Raw genomic sequence first — 19,924 nt, 5'->3', positions numbered from 1 at the left:
TTCCGGCCAGGGGCGCGTGCCTAGGTTGTGGGCTCAATCCCCAGTAGGGGATGTGCAGGAGGCAGCTGATCAATGATTCTCTCTCATCATTGATGTTTCTATCTCTCTCTCCTTCTCCCTTCCTCTCTGAAATCAATAAAGAAACACATTTTTTTTAAAAAAAGTAAATGCACCGAAACCGGTTTGGCTCAGTGGATAGAGCGTCGTCTTGCGGACTGAAAGGTCCCAGGTTCGATTCCGGTCAAGGGCATGTACCTGGGTTGCCGGCACATCCCCAGTAGGAGATGTGCAGGAGGCAGCTGATCGATGTTTCTCTCTCATCGATGTTTCTAACTATCTCTCTCCCTTCCTCTCTGTAAAAAATCAATAAAATATATTAAAAAAAAAAAAGTAAATGCATGTATGGTGGAATGTGTGTGTGTGTGTGTGTCTTTAACCTGGCATATTTTTGTTTAAATATAATTTTGAGGTAACAGTTGAAATTTTCGAAATTATAAAAAAGTAAAAATAAAAGTATAAAATATTTTAAAATCACTCATAATTCTACTATACACACATATGATGTAGAAAGCTTCTTAATAAACACTCCAAGGAGTGTTGATAGAGAGAGATTACTTCCAGTACAGTGGAAATCTTATAAAGTTTGGGGCAGGGGTCCTCAAACTTTTAAACAGGGGGCCAGTTCACTGTCCCTCAGACCATTAGAGGGCCGGACTATAGTTTAAAACAAAACTATGAACAAATTCCTATGCACACTGCACATATCTTATTTTGAAGTAAAAATCCAAAACAGGAACAAATACAATATTTGTATTTGCATGTGGCCCACGGGCCGTAGTTTGAGGACCCCTGGTTTGGGGGAATTATTGGTGGCATTTAAGACGCATCCTGCTGGACAGATTGCCAAGACATATTGTTGGGGAAGAAAAGCAAATTGCTGAATGGTAATCACAGTTGGATACTATTTATGTCTTAGATACACCCACACACAAAACAACAAGCACCACCATAAATTCTCTGTGAGTGCATATATATATGTATGTAAGTGCATAGGGAAAGAGTGAAAGGAGAGCCCTTTGACCAAGGATGGTGGTGATCTCCCAGGGAGCTGTTGAAAAGCTTGGGGGTGGGTAGGGGGCTTGTCAAAGAGGACTTCTATGTAATACTTTAATGTTTGGCAAGGAAATTATATTCATGTGAATTACAGGAATTACAGGGAGATGGGGCAGCATGAATTTTAAATGGGAAAGCAGAGGACACAGTTTGGCAGAATAGGGTGCATAAGGGACAGGTTTGGAGACAGTCCAGAGAATGATTAAGACCAAAAAGAAAAGGATATTAGATTTTAGGTTGAGGGTTAGGCACTTATTGAGAACTATTGCATGGGAGGTAATTTGGATGGCAGTATACAAAATGGCCTGGGTGGGAAACATTTAGGAAGCTATGACAATGTCCTGTGAGCCTGGCTAGAACAGGGAGAAGAAAAAATGAGCAAACATATGGGAGAGATTTTAAATCTGCCCAATCTGATGAAGAGCAGTCAGGTTGAAGGAGAGGAGAATATGAGAGAAAAGAATCGGAGATTGCAATCCATGTGATTGGTGTGATGTAGATATCAGGTAAAGAGAGATGGGAACACAAAATTTAAAATAAAATTAAAAAGTTTGGGAAGGAAAAATATTAATGGTCATCAAATTCTATCACTCAGACATATAAGTGAATACAATTTTTTTTCCTTGTTATTAAATGAGCTAACACATTGAGAACACAGCCTAGTACCTGGCACATAGGTGGCCCTTCACAATAATGATAGTGGCAAATATGTATTGACAGTTTTTCTGTGTCAAGCATTGTTGTAAGGACTTTTATCTATTAAAACTTTTTTTTAATATATTTTATTGATTTTTTTACAGACTGGAAGGAAGAGGGATAGAGAGTTAGAAACATCGATGAGAGAGAAACATCGATCAGCCGCCTCCTGCACACCCCCTACTGGGGATGTGCCTGCAACCCAGGTACATGCCCTTGACCGGAATCGAACCTGGGACCCCTCAGTCTGCAGGCCAATGCTCTATCCACTGAGCCAAACCAGTTACGGCTATCTATTAACACTTTTAATTCTCACAATAATTTTATGTAGCAGGTGTTACTTCTACTCCTATTTTACAAAGTTACAACATTCTGGGGATGGAACAGAAGAGACAATTTGTTAAATCCAAGAAGAAATTTAGGGGTCACAGTTGCTGTGCTAATTGCTCAATGCTAATTGTGAAATATTCAAGAGCTGTCAAAGGGAATGCCAATCTTGGAATCTTCTTGGACATTTAAAGAGAAGTAGTTACAGCCAAAGAACATTAGCAAAGGAGAACTAAAGGTACCACCCAGGTGAATGATGCATTTTAGAGATGACGTAGGCTCAGGATCCCTCAGGTGAGGGCCAGCTAGAATTCTGTCCAGGCTCCAAGAGGGCGACATCCTTGTCTAAGTAAGATACAGAGAGTTTGGTAACTCATGTGAAAGCACTGAGCGCTGTGTCTGGTACATTGGCTTATATTTATTGAATGAAATGAAAGAATATTTAAATACTTTTGCTAACTTATTTTATTTGATGCTTCTTTTTTCCTCCTTTCTCAGGAAGGATGCTGGGCTATGCTGATGGGTCCCTTTTTCCTCATCTATTCAGCACAGACCTGCAGTTCTTCAGTTTTTTGCCTGGGATAGGGAATTGGGGGAGCTCTGGCTTTAACCTTTTTTATTAGCGTAAGCATTTTATTATAGAGTGAGAGTTTTTGTGTCTTCCTTAGAAGACTTACATCTCATTCCTCTTCTAGCAAACATTGGAAAACCACCTTGTTATGGGAAAAATTGTTATCCTATCTAATAAAAGAGAAACATGGTAATTAACCGTATGTCCGCTACCCTTCCCATTGGCTAATCAGGGGGATATGCAAATTAACTGCCAGCCAAGATGGCGGCCGGCAGCCAGGCAGCTTGAAGCTAACATGAGGCTTGCTTGCTTCAGTGACGGAGGACTCCAACGTTCCCCGCCTGCCACTAGCAGCCTCTGAGATTGCAGTTTGAAACATTGTTACAAATATAGAAGCTAAACAAAACCCCAGAAACCTGTTTTTAGCCAGCTGGGATCTCAGAGCTGGAGTTGATACAGTGTTTCAATTATAGAACCCAAACAAACCAGATACCTGCTTTCAGCAGCAGAGGCTTGAGAGCTGGAGCCAGAGCTAAAGCTGGCCCAGAATAAAAAAAAGAAAAAAGAAAAAAGAAAAAAAGGAGCAGCTGGGAGCTTCAGTCACCCGCCAGCCTGAAAACAGCCATCAGCCCCTCACCCAGACAGGCCAGGCACCCCAGTGGGGACCCCCACCCTGAAGGGTGTGTGACCAGCTGCAAACAGCCATCATCCCCTCATCCAGGCTGGCCAGGCACCCCAGTGTGGACCTCCACCCTGATCCAGGACACCCTTCAGGGCAAACCAGCCGGCCCCCACCCGTGCACCAGGCCTCTATCCTATATAGTAAAAGGGTAATATGCCTCCCGGCACCAGGATCAGCGTGACAGGGGGCAGCGCCCAAACCCCCTGATCACCCTGTGGCTCTGTGTGTGACAGGGGTCAGGGCCACAACCTCCCTATCTGCCCTGCTCTGTTCGGGACAGGGGAATGTGCCCCAACCCCCTGATCAGCCCTGCTCTGTGCCTGATAGGAGGGAGCTCCCCAACCCCCTGATCGCCCTGCGGCTCTGTGTGTGACAGGGTGCGGCGCCCCAACCCCCCTGATGGGCCCTGCTTTGTGAGTGACAGGGGTGGCGCCGCAACCTCCCCATCGACCCTGCCTTGAGTGTGACAGGGGGCGGTGCCACAACCCCCCAATCGGCCCTACCCTGAGCGTGACTGAGGGTGGCATTGCAACCTCCCAATCCGCCCTGCTCTGTGCATGACAGGGGGTGGTGCCCCAACTACCCAATCAGCCCTGCTCTGAGCCCGACCAGGGGCTGCACCTAGGGATTGGGCCTGCCCTCTGCCACCCAGGAGCACACCTAAGCCAGCAGGTCATTTTCTCCCGAGGTGTTCCAGACTGCGAGAGGGCACAGGCCGGGCTGAGGGACCCCCCCACCCCCGAGTGCACAAATTTTTGTGCCCCGGGCCTCTAGTCCTATATAATAAAAGGCTAATATGCAAATTGTTTCCTCAACCAGGAGTTCTACCGGGAGTTCAACCAGGGAGCAGGGTCGGCCAGCCAACTGCCTGTAACCCCTTCCCCCTGGCCAGCCCCACTCCTGATTGCTCCCACCCATGCATGAATTCATGCACTGGGCCTCTAGTTTTAAAAGAAAACAGGATGCTTTCAATTGATCATCCTATCTAATAAAAGAGAAACATGGTAATTAGCCGTACACCCGCTACCCTTCCCATTGGCTAATTAGCACGATATGCAAATTAATTGCCAACAAAGATGGCGGCTAATTTGCATATGTAGGCTTCAAGTGGCAGAGCAAAGCCTGGTGAGGATGCAGGCGTTCTGCCTCAACCCACTGGTGGAGGGCCTCTGGGTCTGCTTGGTCAGCGCTGCCAGGGGGATGAAGGAGCAGAGACACAGCCTGCAGGGGGGCCGGCACCAAGCAGCCCCAAGCCCCGCCTCCACGGTGGGGTTGGAGGAACAGAAACAGCCCTCAGGGGTCCCGGCAGCCAGTGGCCCCAAGTCCCGCCTTGGGCTGGGGTCAGAGGAGCAAAGGCACAGCCCACAGGGGGGCCGGCACCCAGCCGCCCCAAGCCCCATGGCCCCGGAGGTGCTGGGGCCACTGGGGTCAGAGTAGCAGAGACACAACCCGCAGTGGGACCAGCACCCAGCCACCCCAAGCCCCCGCCTCAGAGCTGGGGTTGGGGCAGCAGAGACACAGCCTGCACAGGGCCCGCACCCAGAAGCCCCAAGCCCAGCAGCCAGTGGCCCCAAGCCCCGCCTTGGGCTGGGGTCAGAGGAGCACAGACACAGCCTGCAGGGGGGCCGGCACCCAGCAGCCCCTAACCCCAAGGCCGCAGAGGCGCTGGGGCCGCTGGGGCTGCAGCAGAGACACAAACCAGCAGGAAACCTATGGAAAGGGAGATAAACTATCATAACTTTATCTCCCTTTCCACAAGATGAGAAAACTGACCCTGATTATTTAGTGATATGGCCCATACCTTTCTACAAGCACAGGGTATGTTATGATCACTCCCAGGAAGTGATCAGAATACTGGTCAGAATACTGTTTCCAGGGAATAACGCTACTGTGGCAAATTATCTAAGAGAGGAAACAAGCTTTTGTTGGGTTTATTCTGAAGGTCAGAGGACAGACCACCCCAACATATGCCATGTTGTTATATTGACGATCTTGACCTGCAGATGCTTGAAAAACTTCAAATGCAAGGAGAGGTTTTCACTGAAGTCTCCTTCTCTGCCTAAAATTGGACCCCCCAAAAGGTTCCCTTGATGGGAAAAGTGCCATCAGCCAGTGAAGACTGACTCCTATCACAGGACAGGAGACTAGAAGTTGACAACACATCCAAACTTTGTTACAAACTATCTCCCCCACCCCCATTCATCTTTCCTAAAAATCATGTACTCTCCTCTAAGAGGCCTACATATCCCGTCCCCTTTCCCTAGAAAGAAGGTATTTAAATCTGGATTCTAAGCCACTTTGGGAAGTTATTCATTTTTCCCTGGGATCTCCCACATATACACAAGGTACACATGTTAATGAACTTTAGTTTTTCTCTTGGTAATCTGTCTTTCATTACAAGGGCCTCCGTTAAGAACTCAGAAGGGTAGAGGAAAACTATTTTTCCTCCTCCATAATTCTATCTCGGGAAATCAAGTCCTGGGCTGAACAGTGAGTTTGGCTCAAGTGCCAAGCAGTCCCGACTGAGGGGAGGGAAGCTTCTAGGGGGAAATCAATGATACTGGCATCAAAGTAGGACAGAGGGCACATGCATGGTTGCTGGTGGGAGTTTAAAGTGATTCAACATTTTTGGAGGAGGATTTGGCAAAATCAATAGAAATGTTCAAGGTACATCCAAGAGTCTTCTAGGAATCTCATCTGCTGAGATAAAGCACAAGTGCTTAAGCCCTGGTCAGAACCCAGGATGCTACTGCGGGCTCTCCTTCCATGATGGGAAAACCTGCTAACAACCTGCATTTTTAGGCAAGGTGGCATCTATACTAATAAAAAGGTAATATGCTAATTAGACTGAACATCTTCCAGACGAGGTTCCGGACGTCCTTCCGGACAAAGCCATAGTGGCAGGGCTGAGGCAGAGGCTGTTAGAGGCGATCAGGCAGGCAGGGGAGAGCAGTTAGGAGGATCAGGATGGCAGGGGAGAGCAGTTAAGGGTATCAGACCATCAGGGGAGAGCAGTTAGAGGGATCAGGCCAGCAGGGGAAGCAGTTAGGGGGATCAGGCCAGCAGGCAGGTGAGCAGTTAGGTGCCAGCAGCCCTGAGGTGTCTTGGATTGGAGAGGGTGCAGGCCAGGCTGAGGAACTCCCCGCTCCCGTGCACGAATTAGGGGCAATCAGGCAGGCATGCAGGTGAGTGGTTAGGAGACAGCGGTCCAGGATTGTGAAAGGGATGTCCAACTGCTGGTTTAGACCCGATCCCAGCAGTCGGACATCCTGGGATCAGGCCTAAACCAGTAGTCAACATCTCCCAAAGGGTCCGAGATTGGAGAGGGTGCAGGCTGGGCTGAGGGACGCCCTCCTCCCATGCACGAATTTCGTGCACCGGGCCACTAGTATGGTATAAATAGTACACTTTGATAAAAATAGTGTAATCTTTTGATACTACAGTTGAACAAGATCTATGGAATCATAAAAATAATTTTTGTTCATCAGTTTATGTTGTTCATTATATTTCATAAATGAGTGAGATCATGTGATGTTTATCTTTCTCTGACTGGCTTATTTCACTTAGCATAATGCTCTCCAGTTCCATCCTTGCTGTTGCAAATGGTAAGAACGCCTTTTTTACTGCAGAGTAGTATTCCATTGTGTAGATGTACCACAGTTTTTTAATCCATTCATCTACTGATGGGAGATAAGGACACATATGTAATAACTTAATCAATAAAGAAATTTAAAAAATAAAATAAAAAAGAAGAAGAATTTTTAAGCTTTTAAATTTTGTTCAATGATTCACATTCCATCCATGTAAAAATCACCTTTTAACTTCATATTCATTTTTCTGTTTCTTAATAGAATTTAACTTATGCAATAGCACTTTAACAATCTCTGGGGACACTAAAGCATCAAGTTATGGGTGACATTTGCGGGGCTCTCACTGTGTGCCATACACTGCTCTGGGTACTGTGTATTGGTGAAACCACTTAACCCTCACATGAACTCCTTCAGATAAATCTTACTAATATCTCTGCTTCACAGATGCAGAAACTGTGATCCAAAGAAGCTCAATTACTTGTCTAAAATCACATGCTCCATAACAATAGAGCCAGAATTCAAATCCACACTCCCAGTTTCAGAACCCAAGGCTATAATATATTAATTTTAAAATAATCATAATTACTAGTCTTTTTACTGTTATAAAATACAAATACCTATATACTGTATTTCCTGTTAAGTAAATGATTTTTCTAAGCATTACATGAAACCAAATGTCTAAAAAAAAAGGTTGTTTCCTCTTAGGAAGCCTCCATGCCTCTTGCAGGAGTGTAAGGGAGTCAAATATCCCCTCCTACACTCACACTGTGCTTCCACCTACAGGCACAATGAGTCACACTCATTATGTAGATACTTTTGTAGATACTTTTATCACCACTGTGTTTAAATGTTTGTTTCTATGTGCCCCATCACCATTGCTAGGATTTTGAAAACAAATCTTGTCTTATTTATATTTATTGCTGTTCAATGATTACAATGATAGTTAAAACAATAACAAAAATATAATAAGGGTCTACTATGTGCCAGGCACTATGCTAAGTGCTCAACATGTATTGTCTCAGTTAAACCTCTCAATGACCATCTGGTATATGAACCATGATTACCTTTTTGCTCAGTGAATGCGTGGCACATGCCAGGTGCCCAAAAAGTTTGACTTATTGATATTCCATAGTTTCTAAACTTACCTGAAATAAGTTAAAATATAGACTCCTTGGGGAGAAACAAACATACCAGGCATTCCCAGTGATTTAGAGCCCTGACCACTTACATTTGAGGGATGAGCGTGGGAGAAGGGGTGCTCCTGATATTAAAAAGGAAAGGCAAGTTGCAAAAGCCACAAACATTGTCAGTCCATCTCTACCCCTTAACACAAAAAGGACTGTAGCAAATGACTCAGTTTGCCTGGGAGAGTGTCAATTTCTTTTTTCTCTTCTGATGGAATATTTTAAAACCCTCCTTTCATTTTCAAAAGTCTTCTGTTGGATGTTATATTACTGATCACCCCAACTACAAAGTCTCAATGTGAATGTGCCACACTGGGCCAATGACCCATCTGCTACTACCTTTTCTATCCACCTATCCTACTCACCTACCTAGGCCAATGGGAATGTGACACTGTGAACTGAGACAACCTTGCATTTGTATTAAATAAGGAATAAGGGTGAGCCACAATGGTCTCCAGGCAACAGGCCACATTGCCACACTAAGGTCAGCAGAACAATTGGCAAAAAAAAAACTTTGGAGCAAGAGAATCCTGATGGAATTATCTTGATATGTACCTGGCCTTGATTTATCCTTGAGGTTAGTTGACTACATGTGTCTCTATGATGATTATAAAATAACCACACAGTTCATAGAGGCAAGAACACTGCTCTCCCTACCTCACACAATAATACATGGTTATATGATCATAAAGAAAAAAAAAGAAAAATACAAAGTAGTTTGTTGCTGTGGGTATGTGTGTAGTGGGATGGGACAGGGAGACAAAAAAATCCAATGGGACAGACAGGGGAAGAGAAGGGGAGCCAAACAAACAGACAAAAATAACTTTGTTCTCACTATGGTCTGAACGTTTAAAAGTCCCCAGCCCCCAAAAATATGTATGTTGAAATAACTCCCAAAGGCTATGGCATTAGGAGGTGGGGACTTTGGGAGGAGCTTAGGTCATGAGGGTATAGCCCTCCTGAATGAAATTAGTACCCTCATAAAAGAGATCCCAGAGAGCTCATTCACTCCTTTCCACCATATGGAGACACAGCACAATTACAGCTATGAATCGGGAAGAAAGCCCTCACCCAACAGGCTGGCACCCTGATCTCCAACTCCCAGCCTGAAGAACTGTGAGAAATAAATTTCTGCTACTTATAAACCATCCCGTTGTGGTATTTTGTTATAGCAGCCTAAACAGACTATGACAGCACTAGGGAGGAAATAGCAAATTATAAAATTATGCTTGTGCACTTTTATAAAATTATTTATGTGTATGTATGAATAATGGATAAAGTACTAGTCTAGGATTCAATGCCACCAACACTCTGTAAGAATATCTTGTTGACCACAGCTTCCCAAGCACTTAGTGTAATGCCTACAGTACAGATATTTCTGAAGGGAGGAAGCAATAAAGCAAACTAGCAAACCAACTTGGTTTCTACTTAGCTATGCAGCTGTGGGCTATGCTCCCTTGCACCTACCGTAGCTGAGAGAATGAAAGGTTGTTTGCAACAGTATCTAACACTCAGGCAATGATGAAGGGCAGATCTGAGCAAAAAGTTCACCCAGATACCCCTAGACAAGGTGACCACCACAGTGCTATAGTGGCAACCTGCTTTGAAGCTATTGTGTTTGATCTTTAAGCATTTTTAATTCAAAAATTGTACACACATACACACAGGCAAAGCAACAAACAGTTTTATAAAAATGTGTATATTTTTCAAGTTCATACTGTGGGGGAGAAAATTTTTTTTATTTATCCTTCTAGGTTCTTTCAGCTGCTCTAATAATTAAATTGATATGAGACAGATTGACTGGAGAAAATAACCAAATTTAATTATATACATATATACAGGGATGCCACATGCATAAGCAGTTCAGAGAAAGAAAGGTAAAATGAGGTATATATGATATTCTGAGCTAAGAGATGATTTAAGATGTTTTGAGGCTTTAGAAGTGAAGAGGGTAATTTGCAGGATGATAAGACGAGCAGATGTTCAGTAATTTCAGCAGTTGCCCTGCCCTATAGATAGATCATAAAAAGTCATTTCTGGTGATAACTCTTATTTAGATAAGGCCCCAATTTAAATTCTTTAAGAAAGAAGTAAAAGCTTCTTTTGATCCCACAGGGTCTTAATTTCCTTCAGCTCAGAATAATCCACATACCAAAATAATCCACATACCTCAGGAGGCCTATTTTGAACCCCTTAAATTCTTTTAAAGATGTGAATGCCATCCCTCACATTTTTTAATATTTAGATGTATAAGCATATTCTTTTTATTAAAAATGAGATTGGACATTTATATTATTCTAGAAAAGTAGAATTTTATGATTCTACTTTTTAAACTTTCATTCTCACAATATATCACAAATATCTCTCCAGACTTGATCATAGAAGGTCACTGTATCAGTCAGCTATTGTCATAGTAATGATTCAGAACAAATCACTCCAAAAATGCAATGACTTTCAACAGCTATATTTTTTATCTTTTTTTTTTTTTTCATTCAGTTAAGCTCATCAGGACTCTGAGCTTCAGGTTGGTCCAGTTTGTTTTATGTGTCTGTTACATCCTCCTATAACTAGTGGGGGATAATAACATGCTATTATTCCTCTTATGATGGCAAAAACTCAAGAGGGGTGAGTGGAATAACACCTCTTAAATCTAAGATCACTACATTGTCAATTCTCTCCACATGTCACTGGCCAAAGCAAGTCACATGGCCAATTCAATATTGGTAGGGTGATGAAATACACTCTACCTCTCCTGTGAGAAACTGCAAATCATCAACAAAGTGTGGTGACTGTTAGGGTCGCCAAAGGAGGAACACACAAGGCCAAAGTGGTAAGGGATTATAAATTTTTTAGGACATCTGGATACCAGATGGGCTGAGCCCAAAAATGGTGTCAGCACCCAAAGACAGTGAGTCAGAGGTTTTTAAAGGACTCTAGGCGGGCTTTATCTGGGAGGAGAATTCTCTGTGCAGGTTCAGATGCTGGGAAAGTCCGGAGGGGAGAGATAATGATCTTAGCAAGTGGAATGTCCATTGTGAAGGCCTAAAGGTTAGTTCCCAGGGGAGGGCGTATCGATTCAATTATTTGATGAGACCTAACAGTACTGGGAGAGATGCATGAGGAAGGATGCACTTTGCTATGTGTTTAACCACTCCCCTGTTGATAAAAATTAGGTTGATTACAACTATAGAGCTGCGAAGAGCATGCAACTTGTCCTTTTTCCCTTTTGTCTGGGTTTCCATGAAGCTTGAAGCCAAAGTTAAGTCTCAATGAAGGCAAATTGCTCCCAATTAACATAGCCATAGACTCATTTTCTATTCCTAATTTATTCAACTTTATTTTAATGTCCTTTTTTGAAAGCTTCTTTAATTTTTAAAATAAAGAATCAATGTGTGGTTAATTTGAATTTTATGAGTGTCAGAATCTCCTGACTGTTGAAGTCACTAAAGAGAATCATGGGTTCTAATGTGTGGTCAATGCCCCAGACTCTGCCTCCAGAGCTTTCTGGAGCCTGGTCTCTATGCATTCATTAGTCACACTTACTGCCACCAGAGGACAGGGAAGAGAAAGAATGCAGACTCAAATGAGTCCACTTAACTAGTTAGCAACAACTCACTGTGGTAGAAATTTTAATGAAGGTAGAAAATTATCAGATAGTCAGCCACCATCTTGCTTTCCTTCAGGCTGGCCATGATTGTGGGTCAGAGCAATTTTGGGCAATGAAGCTGCCAAGCAGAGCCAGATCCTTCTCGAGATTTTATTCCCTCAAAGTTGCTCCCAAAGTGAAAGCCATGATTGCTCCTGCAGGAGTGCCTGCACATCCTCAAGACCTTGAGTTTACCAAGTTACCAAGCGGTTTAGTGATGGCTTCTTTGGAAAACGGTGCTCCTCCATCAAGAATTGGTTTGTTTAATAAAGCAGGCAGAAGGTACGAGAACTCTAACAACTTAGGAACCTCCCATTTACTTCATCTTGCATCCAGTCTGACTACAAAAGGAGCATCATCTTTCAAGATAACCCCTGGAATTGAAGCCATTGGTGGCAAATTAAGTGTGACTTCGACAAATTAAAACATGGCCTACACCGTGGAATGCCTGCAGGTGACATCAAAATTCTAATGGGTTCCCGCTCACGGTCACCACAGCACCTGAATTTCATCATTGGAAGGCAGCTGTCCTTTAGTCTCAGCTAAGAATTGACAAAGCTGCAGCTTTTCAGAATCCACAGGCTCATATTGAAAATGTGCATTCTACAGTTTACCGAAATCTCTTGGCTAATTCCTTGTATTGTCCTGTTTATAAGATTGGGAAAGTGACATCAGATTAATTACATTACTATGTTCAGAACCATTTTACAAGTGCAAGAATGGCTTTGATTGGACTAGGTGTGATTCACCCTGAACTGAAACAAGTTGCTGAATGATTTCTGAATATGAGGGGTGGGCTTGGTGTACCTGGTGCAAAGGCCAGATACCTTGGAGGTGAAATTTGAGAACACAATGGAGACAGTCTCAAACATGCTCCGTTTTGCAGCAGAAAGTGCTGCCCCAGGAAGGGCAGACGCAAATGCATTTAGTGTTCTCCAGCATGTCCTCGGTGCTGGGCCACCTGTCAAGAAGGACAGCAATGCCACCAGCCTTCTGTACCAAACTGTTGCCAAGAGGATTCACCAGCCATTTGATGTTTTGGCTTTTTATGCCAGTTACTCAGATTCTCCACTCTTTGGGATTTATACTTTCTCCAAGGCTGCAGCTGCCGAGACTTTATCAAGGCTTCCTACAACCAAGTAAAAGCAATTGATCAAGAAAACCTTTCTAGCACGGATGTCCAGGCTGCCAAGAACAAGCTGAAAGATGGATACCTAATGTCAGTGGAGTCTTCTGAAGGTTTTCTGGATGAAGGCATGTCTCAGACTCTTGCTGCTGATTCGTACATGCCACCATCTAATCTTTCAACAGATTGACTCAGTAGCTGATGCTGATGTCATAAATGCTGCAAAGAAGTTTGTTTCTGGCCAGAAGTCAATGGCAGCAAGTGGAAATTTGGGGCATACACCTTTTGTTGATGAGCTGAATACTGAAACACATTGCAAGAAAGAGCTGGATGTTTTCTCAAACCCGAGCAGCAAACACCGGAATGTCATAAGTCTATACTGTATCATATATTTTTGTTTTCAATGAGGTGAAATACTTTAAAAAGCATAAATGCAGGTAATTGTTCTCAGAGGACCTAAAGTCAATAGAACGTTCGTGTTAAAAAATAAAAAGAAGAAGAAAGAAAAAAAATTATCAGATGGTGTTCCTTTCTGTTTCCCAATTCCAGAGAAAATCTGGGGTTGAGTTTAGTGCCCTGCACAGCATCTGGCCCTAGTCACGTACTTAAATGTGTAATGATACAAAGTTATATATTTATCAAAAAGAAGTAAACACAGTCAATAGCCAAAAGGAAACTCTATTTTAAAATTTGCCACCTTATAGTTTGGACTTTTGTATTTTTAACAGTAGTACCAATTTAAAGACATCTTTGTACCCCCAATCTCAGGAGTGCATCCTTTCTTACAATTACCTACCTTTCCTAACTATAGTCCTCACTCAGTGTCTCACTTCCCTCCTCACTGTCAAGGAACAGAGCAAGTAGTAGATACTCAGAAACTACCAGCTCACAATTTGGCTCATTTGGTAGCTCTAGAGTAGTCACCAAAACCATAGCCCAAGCTTTCAAAGGTGGTCTTATTAGCAGCTCCCATTGATATGCCATTATCATCTGTTAAAAAATTATACTTCAGTCCTGACCGGTTTGGTTCAGTGGATAGAGCATTGGCCTGCGGACTCAGGGGTCCCAGGTTCGGTTTCAGTCAGGAGCATGTACCTTGGTTGCGGGCACATCCCCAGTGGGGGGTGTGCAGGAGGCAGCTGATCAATGTTTCTGATCGATGTTTCTCATCGATGTTTCTAACTCTCTATCCCTCTCCCCTCCTCTCTGGAAAATATCAATAAAATATATTTTTAAAAAATTATACTTCAGAAGGTTCTTTATAGTATCATAAAGTGGGAAGGGAAAGCACTGAGGTCAGCTTGTAGTGTAGGTAGATTTATTGTTTAAATTTATATCCATCAGACGTGAGACACTTTTTTTGCAAGGGATATCAAGCTATTTTTTCTCCAAAGTGTCTAACTCAGTTGGTAAAGGAGTGTGTGTGGCGGGGAGGGAGGGTATTTTGATCCACTATCTTTAAAAGCAAATCCAAGTCTTTGCCTCATGCAAATGGAATCAAGACAGTAAGAAGGTGTGATACAAAGCATAGTCAGAGACCTCTGCTTAAAAGGACAAGTTTGTCTAAATACCTTGAGACTTCCTGTCCCCTCAACTGGACTCAACTCCTTTCTTCAGCTCCCCTGCTTCCCTATTCCTTTCCTCATACCTGGGGAATTATGACAGCTGCTGAAGAAGAGGTGTGGAAAGAAGAACCACAGGGGCCACAGTGATTCGGGAGTACATTGCTGAGCCACGCCTTCAATTTGAAGCTTCTTCCCCACGTTGGTCATCGCAGTCAGGAATCTTGATTTTTCTTTACTCTCACTCATCTCTGAGACTGTCAATGGTTTTACTAAATAGTGTTTAAGACAATTGCAGATCCCTTTAAGGTCAACCTGTTCCTCAATGTCACTTTTTTCTTTTTTTACATTCTATACCAGTCTACAAGGAAAACAAGATACTGACATAAAGAAGAGAAGGTTTAAATGTATTCCCAGTTAATTGCAATATCTGCATATCAAATAACCCTGAAAAAGTGTTACTGTTTTGTCCTGAAACAGTTGTCTAGCTACTAGGTAAGAAAAAAGTACAGCCACAGGGGCTGCTGGGGAAAATTCATTCTGCGCAGTTCTCTCCCTACCCTCTGAACCCTCCCAAGTTTTCCTGAGACCAAACAAAGGATGCTAAGGAAACAAAGACTTAACATGTGCACTTTGTGTCCCAACGCCTGTGAAACTTAACCCTCCACCACAGCCACTGTACCACCAAAGTCCACCCACATTAGCCATTCCTCCTTGCAGATACCTGCACTGGGACAAGTGGAGTTTGGGGCTCACATTAAAAACTTATTCTCATTATTTTAAAGCCAGGGATTCCATAAAATGCAAGGAACCCATACATAAAAGCAATTAAAAAAATGGCACAGAAATATCCTTTACCAAAAGACACTTGCATATTAGTGGGACAATTTGAAAAAGTCATGGGTCTAAACTTGACCTACTAAAGAAGTGTGACTTTGGGTGATTTTTTAGTAAAAATGAGGTTATTGTAAATAACAGTGTTTTGTATATTTAAGCATCAGGCAAAGTAAAGAGATTTATATAAAGAAACCCCAGTTAAAGAACCAGGCCATTCAGCTTTTACCTCCATAACCCCATTGCGGGTGTTCCTTTTCAGGCACCCTGTATCAGACACTCCACAATTAATCAGTGTCTCTGTCTTTGTATTCAATTTCTCCTGCAGACTAAGTGCAGTGCCTTGGACTAAACCACAGGAGCACTTGGATTCTGTCCATAACTTCTGGGTACACAGCATATGTGACCTTAGAAGGGAAGAAAAGAGAATGATTACTTTTTTAGATAAAACCATTTTAAATATGCAAAGTTATGCTAAGCCAAGAACTCAGCATCCTTAAGAGATAGCCTGGGGTGGGTAGGAACTGGGAGAAGGGGGTTAAATGGGGGAGAAAATGGGAGACATCTGTAATATCATCAACAATAAAATATTTTAAAAGAGTGATATTCTGTGAGTCAATTAGTCTGTTTTCAAGCTCATTCCATTTGTATCACATTAATAAGGGTAAGAGTCCTCGCAAGCACCTTTCCTGTGAGAAAATGAGTGTCATGTCCCTCGATCTGGCTGCAAATTCCTGCCATTCTGCTTCCCAATTAAAGAGACTTTTAGAGGAAAACTAAAAGTCTTACAGAGGAACTAAAACATATGTCTGGGCTCAGACTACCCAAGCCTGAGTGGGATAAAAAATACTCTTAATGAAAACTTTTGGAGGATATCAAGGGAGAGGTTGACAGCAATACAGTCATAGTAGGGGACTTTAATACCCCACTAACACCACTGGACAAATCCTCTAAACAAAAAATCAGCGAAGAAACATAATTCTAAATGACTCACTAGATAAGATGGAATTAATTGACATCTTCAGAACATTTTACTCCAAAGCCACAGAATATATATTCCTCTCAAGTGCACATGGGTCATTTTCAAAGATAGACCACATATTGGGACACAGGCAAAGTCTCTTTAAATTCAAGAAGATAGAAATCATATCAAGCATCTTTTGTAATATCATCAATAAAATATTTTCAAAGGAAATATTCTGTGAGTCAATTAGATGGCATAAAAATAGAAATCAACTACAATAAAGACACTGAAAAAAATCAAACACCTGGAGGCTAAATAGCATGCTATTAAACAATGCCTGGGTTACCAAAGAGATCAAAGAAGAAATAAAAAGCATCATGACAACAAATTACAATGAAAACAAAACAATCCAAAAGTCTATGGGACACAGTGAAAACAGTCTTGAAAGGAAAGTTCATACCTATTCAGGCCTACCTCCAAAAACAAGGAAAAATGGTAATAAATTATCTAACCCTATAACTCAAAGAGTTAGAAAGAGAGCAACAAGAAAAGCCCAGCATACTAGAAGAAAGGAAATAATAAAGATCAGAGTAGAAATAAATGCCATAAAGACCAAAAAAACAGTACAAAAGATCAACAAAACCAAGAGCTGGTTCTTTGAAAGGATAAACAAGATTGATGAACCTCTAGCCAGACTCACCAAGAAGCAAAGAGAGAGGACCCAAATAAACAAAATCACAAATGAAAGAGGCTAAATAACAACAGACCCCACAGAAATACAAATGATTATGAAAAAAATACTATGAACACCTCTAGTCCAACAAAATGGACAACCTAGTTGAAATGGATATATTCTTAGAAAAATACAAGCTCCTAAAACTCAATCAGGAAGAATCAAAAAACCTGAAAAGGCCAATAACTATTGAAGAAATTGAAGCAGTGATCAAAAATCTTCCAGCAAAAAAAAAGCCCTGGTCTGGATGGCATTACAGGGGAGTTTTACCAAGTATTCAAAGAAGAACTAAAACCTATCCTCCTCAGACTATTCCAAAAAATTGAAGAGGAAAGCACACTTCCAAGCTCTCTCTATGAAGCCAGCAATACCCTAATCCCAAAACCAGATAGAGACACCACAAAAAGAAAGAGAAATACAGGGAAATATCCTTGATGAACATAGGTGCTAAAATCCTCAATAAAATTCTAGCAAATTGGATTCAGCATTACATCAGAAAGATCATACACCATGACCAAGTGGGATTTATTCTGGGGATGCAAGGATGGTACAATATCTGCAAATCAATAAATGTGATACATCACATAAACAAATTGAGAGACAAAAATCACATAATCATATCAATCGATGCAGAAAAAGCATTTGACAAAATGCAATACCCTTTCTTGATAAAAATTCTCAGCAAAGTGGGAATAGACGGATCATACCTCAACATAAAAAAAAAAAAGCCTTATATAACAAACCTACAGCCAACATTGTACTCAATGGGCAAAAACTAAACTCATTTCCCCTAAGAACAGGAACAAGACAGGGATGCCCACTCTCACCACTCCTGTTCGACATAGTACTGGAAGTGCTAGCCGTAGCAATTAGACAAGAAGAATAAATAAAAGGCATCCAAATTGGAAAAGATGAAGTAAAACTGTCCTTATTCTCAATTGATGTGATAATATCATAGAAAACCCCAAAGTCTCCATCAAAAAAACTACTAGACTTAATAAATGAATTTGGCAATGTAGCAGGATACAAAATTAACACCCAGAAATCTATGGTCTTTTTATACACCAATCATGAACTCACAGAAAGAGAAATTAAAAAAAAAACAATCCCACTTATCATTGCACCAAAAAATTTGATATACTTAGGAATAAACTTAACAAAGCAGGTAAAAGACCTATACTTGGAAAACTACAGAACATTTGAAAAAGAGATAAAGGAAGACATAAACAAATGGAAGAACATACCGTGTTCATGGATTGGTAGAATCAACATCATTAAAATGTCCATACTACCCAAAGCAATCTACAGATTCAATGCAATCCCCATTAAAATACCAATGGCATATTTCAAAGATCTAGAAAAACTCTCCAAATATTCATCTGGAATTAAAAAAGACCCCAAATAGCCACAGCAATCCTGAGAAAGAAGAACAAAGTTGGAGGGATCACAATACCAAATATCAAGCTGTATTACAGCCATGGTTCTCAAAACTGCCTGGTACTGGCACAAGAACAGACATATAGACCAATGGATCAAAATAGAGAACCCAGAAATTGACCCAAGACATTATGCTCAATTAATATTTAACAAAGGAGGCAAGAGCATACCATAGTGCCAAGACAGTCTCTTCAATAAATGGTGCTGGGAAATGTGGTCAGATACATGCAAAAAAATGAAACCAGACCACCAACTTACACCATACACAAAAGCAAACTCAAAATGGATAAAGGTCTTAAATGTAAAAGACGGGAAACCATAAAAGTCCTACAAGACTCCAAAATAGCAGACATATGTCATAACAATATCTTTACCAACACAGCTCCTAGGGCAATGGAAACTAAGGAGATAATAAATAAATGGGACTAAACCAAAATAAAAAGCTTCATCACAGCAAAGGAAACCATCAACAGAACAACAAGAAAACCCACTGCATGGGAGAACATATTTGTCAATGATATTTCAGATAAGGGTTTAATCTCCAAAATTTACAGAGAACTCGAACAACTTATCAAAAGGAAGATAAACGATCCAATTAAAAAATGGGTAAAGGATCTAAATAGACACTTTTCAAAAGAGGACATACAGAAGGCCGAGAGACATATGAAAGCATGCTTAAAGTCACTAATCACCTGAGAGATGCAAATCAAAACAACAATGAGATACCATCTCACACCTGTCAGAATGGCTATCATCAACAAATCAACAAATGACAAGTGCTGGTGAAGATGTGGAGAAAAAGGAACCCTCATGCACTGCTGGTGGGAATGCAGACTGGTGCAGCCACTGTGGAAGACAATAAGGAGTTTCCTCAAAGAGTTAAAAATGGAACTCCCATTTGACCCAGTAATCCCACTTCTAGGAATATATCCCAAGAAACCAGAAACACCAATCAGAAAGAATATATGAACCCCTATGCTCATAGCAGCACAATTTACAATAGCTAAGATTTGGAAACAACCTAAGTGCCCATCAGCAGAATAGTGGGTTAGAAAACTGTGGTATATCTACACAATGGAATACTGCGCTGCTATAAAAAAGAAGGAATTTTTACCTTTTGCAAGAGCATGGATGGAACTGGAGAGCATTATGCTAAGCGAAATAAGCCAGTCGGAGAAAAATAAATATCACATGATCTCACTCATGTGGGATATAATGATCATAATTCACCAACATAATTTGATGAACAAGAATAGAATGATCTAGAGACAAATGGTAGGGGAGTAGAGGTGGTTAGAGAGCAACCAAAGGACTTGTATGCATGCATATTAGCATAACCAATGGACATAGACACTGGGGCGGTGGGAGCTTGCCCAGGGTGGGACTGGCTGGGGGGTGGGGTCAATTAGGGGAAAAGGAGACATATGTAAAACTTTAGACAAAAAATAAATAAATTAAT

The 19,924-nt window shown here is 41.6% G+C and overlaps 1 pseudogene; it reads left to right on the top strand.

Annotated features, from left to right (window-relative positions):
- Positions 1-11,882: 11,882 nt before the first annotated feature.
- On the top strand, positions 11,883-13,342 carry LOC118650486 (annotated as a pseudogene).
- Positions 13,343-19,924: the final 6,582 nt, after the last annotated feature.

Source organism: Myotis myotis, unplaced genomic scaffold (assembly GCF_014108235.1).
Source record: "Myotis myotis isolate mMyoMyo1 unplaced genomic scaffold, mMyoMyo1.p scaffold_m19_p_3, whole genome shotgun sequence".
NCBI lineage: Eukaryota > Metazoa > Chordata > Mammalia > Chiroptera > Vespertilionidae > Myotis > Myotis myotis.
The sequence above is the reverse complement of the archived record's forward strand: the minus strand, read 5'-3'. Positions and strand labels throughout refer to the sequence as shown.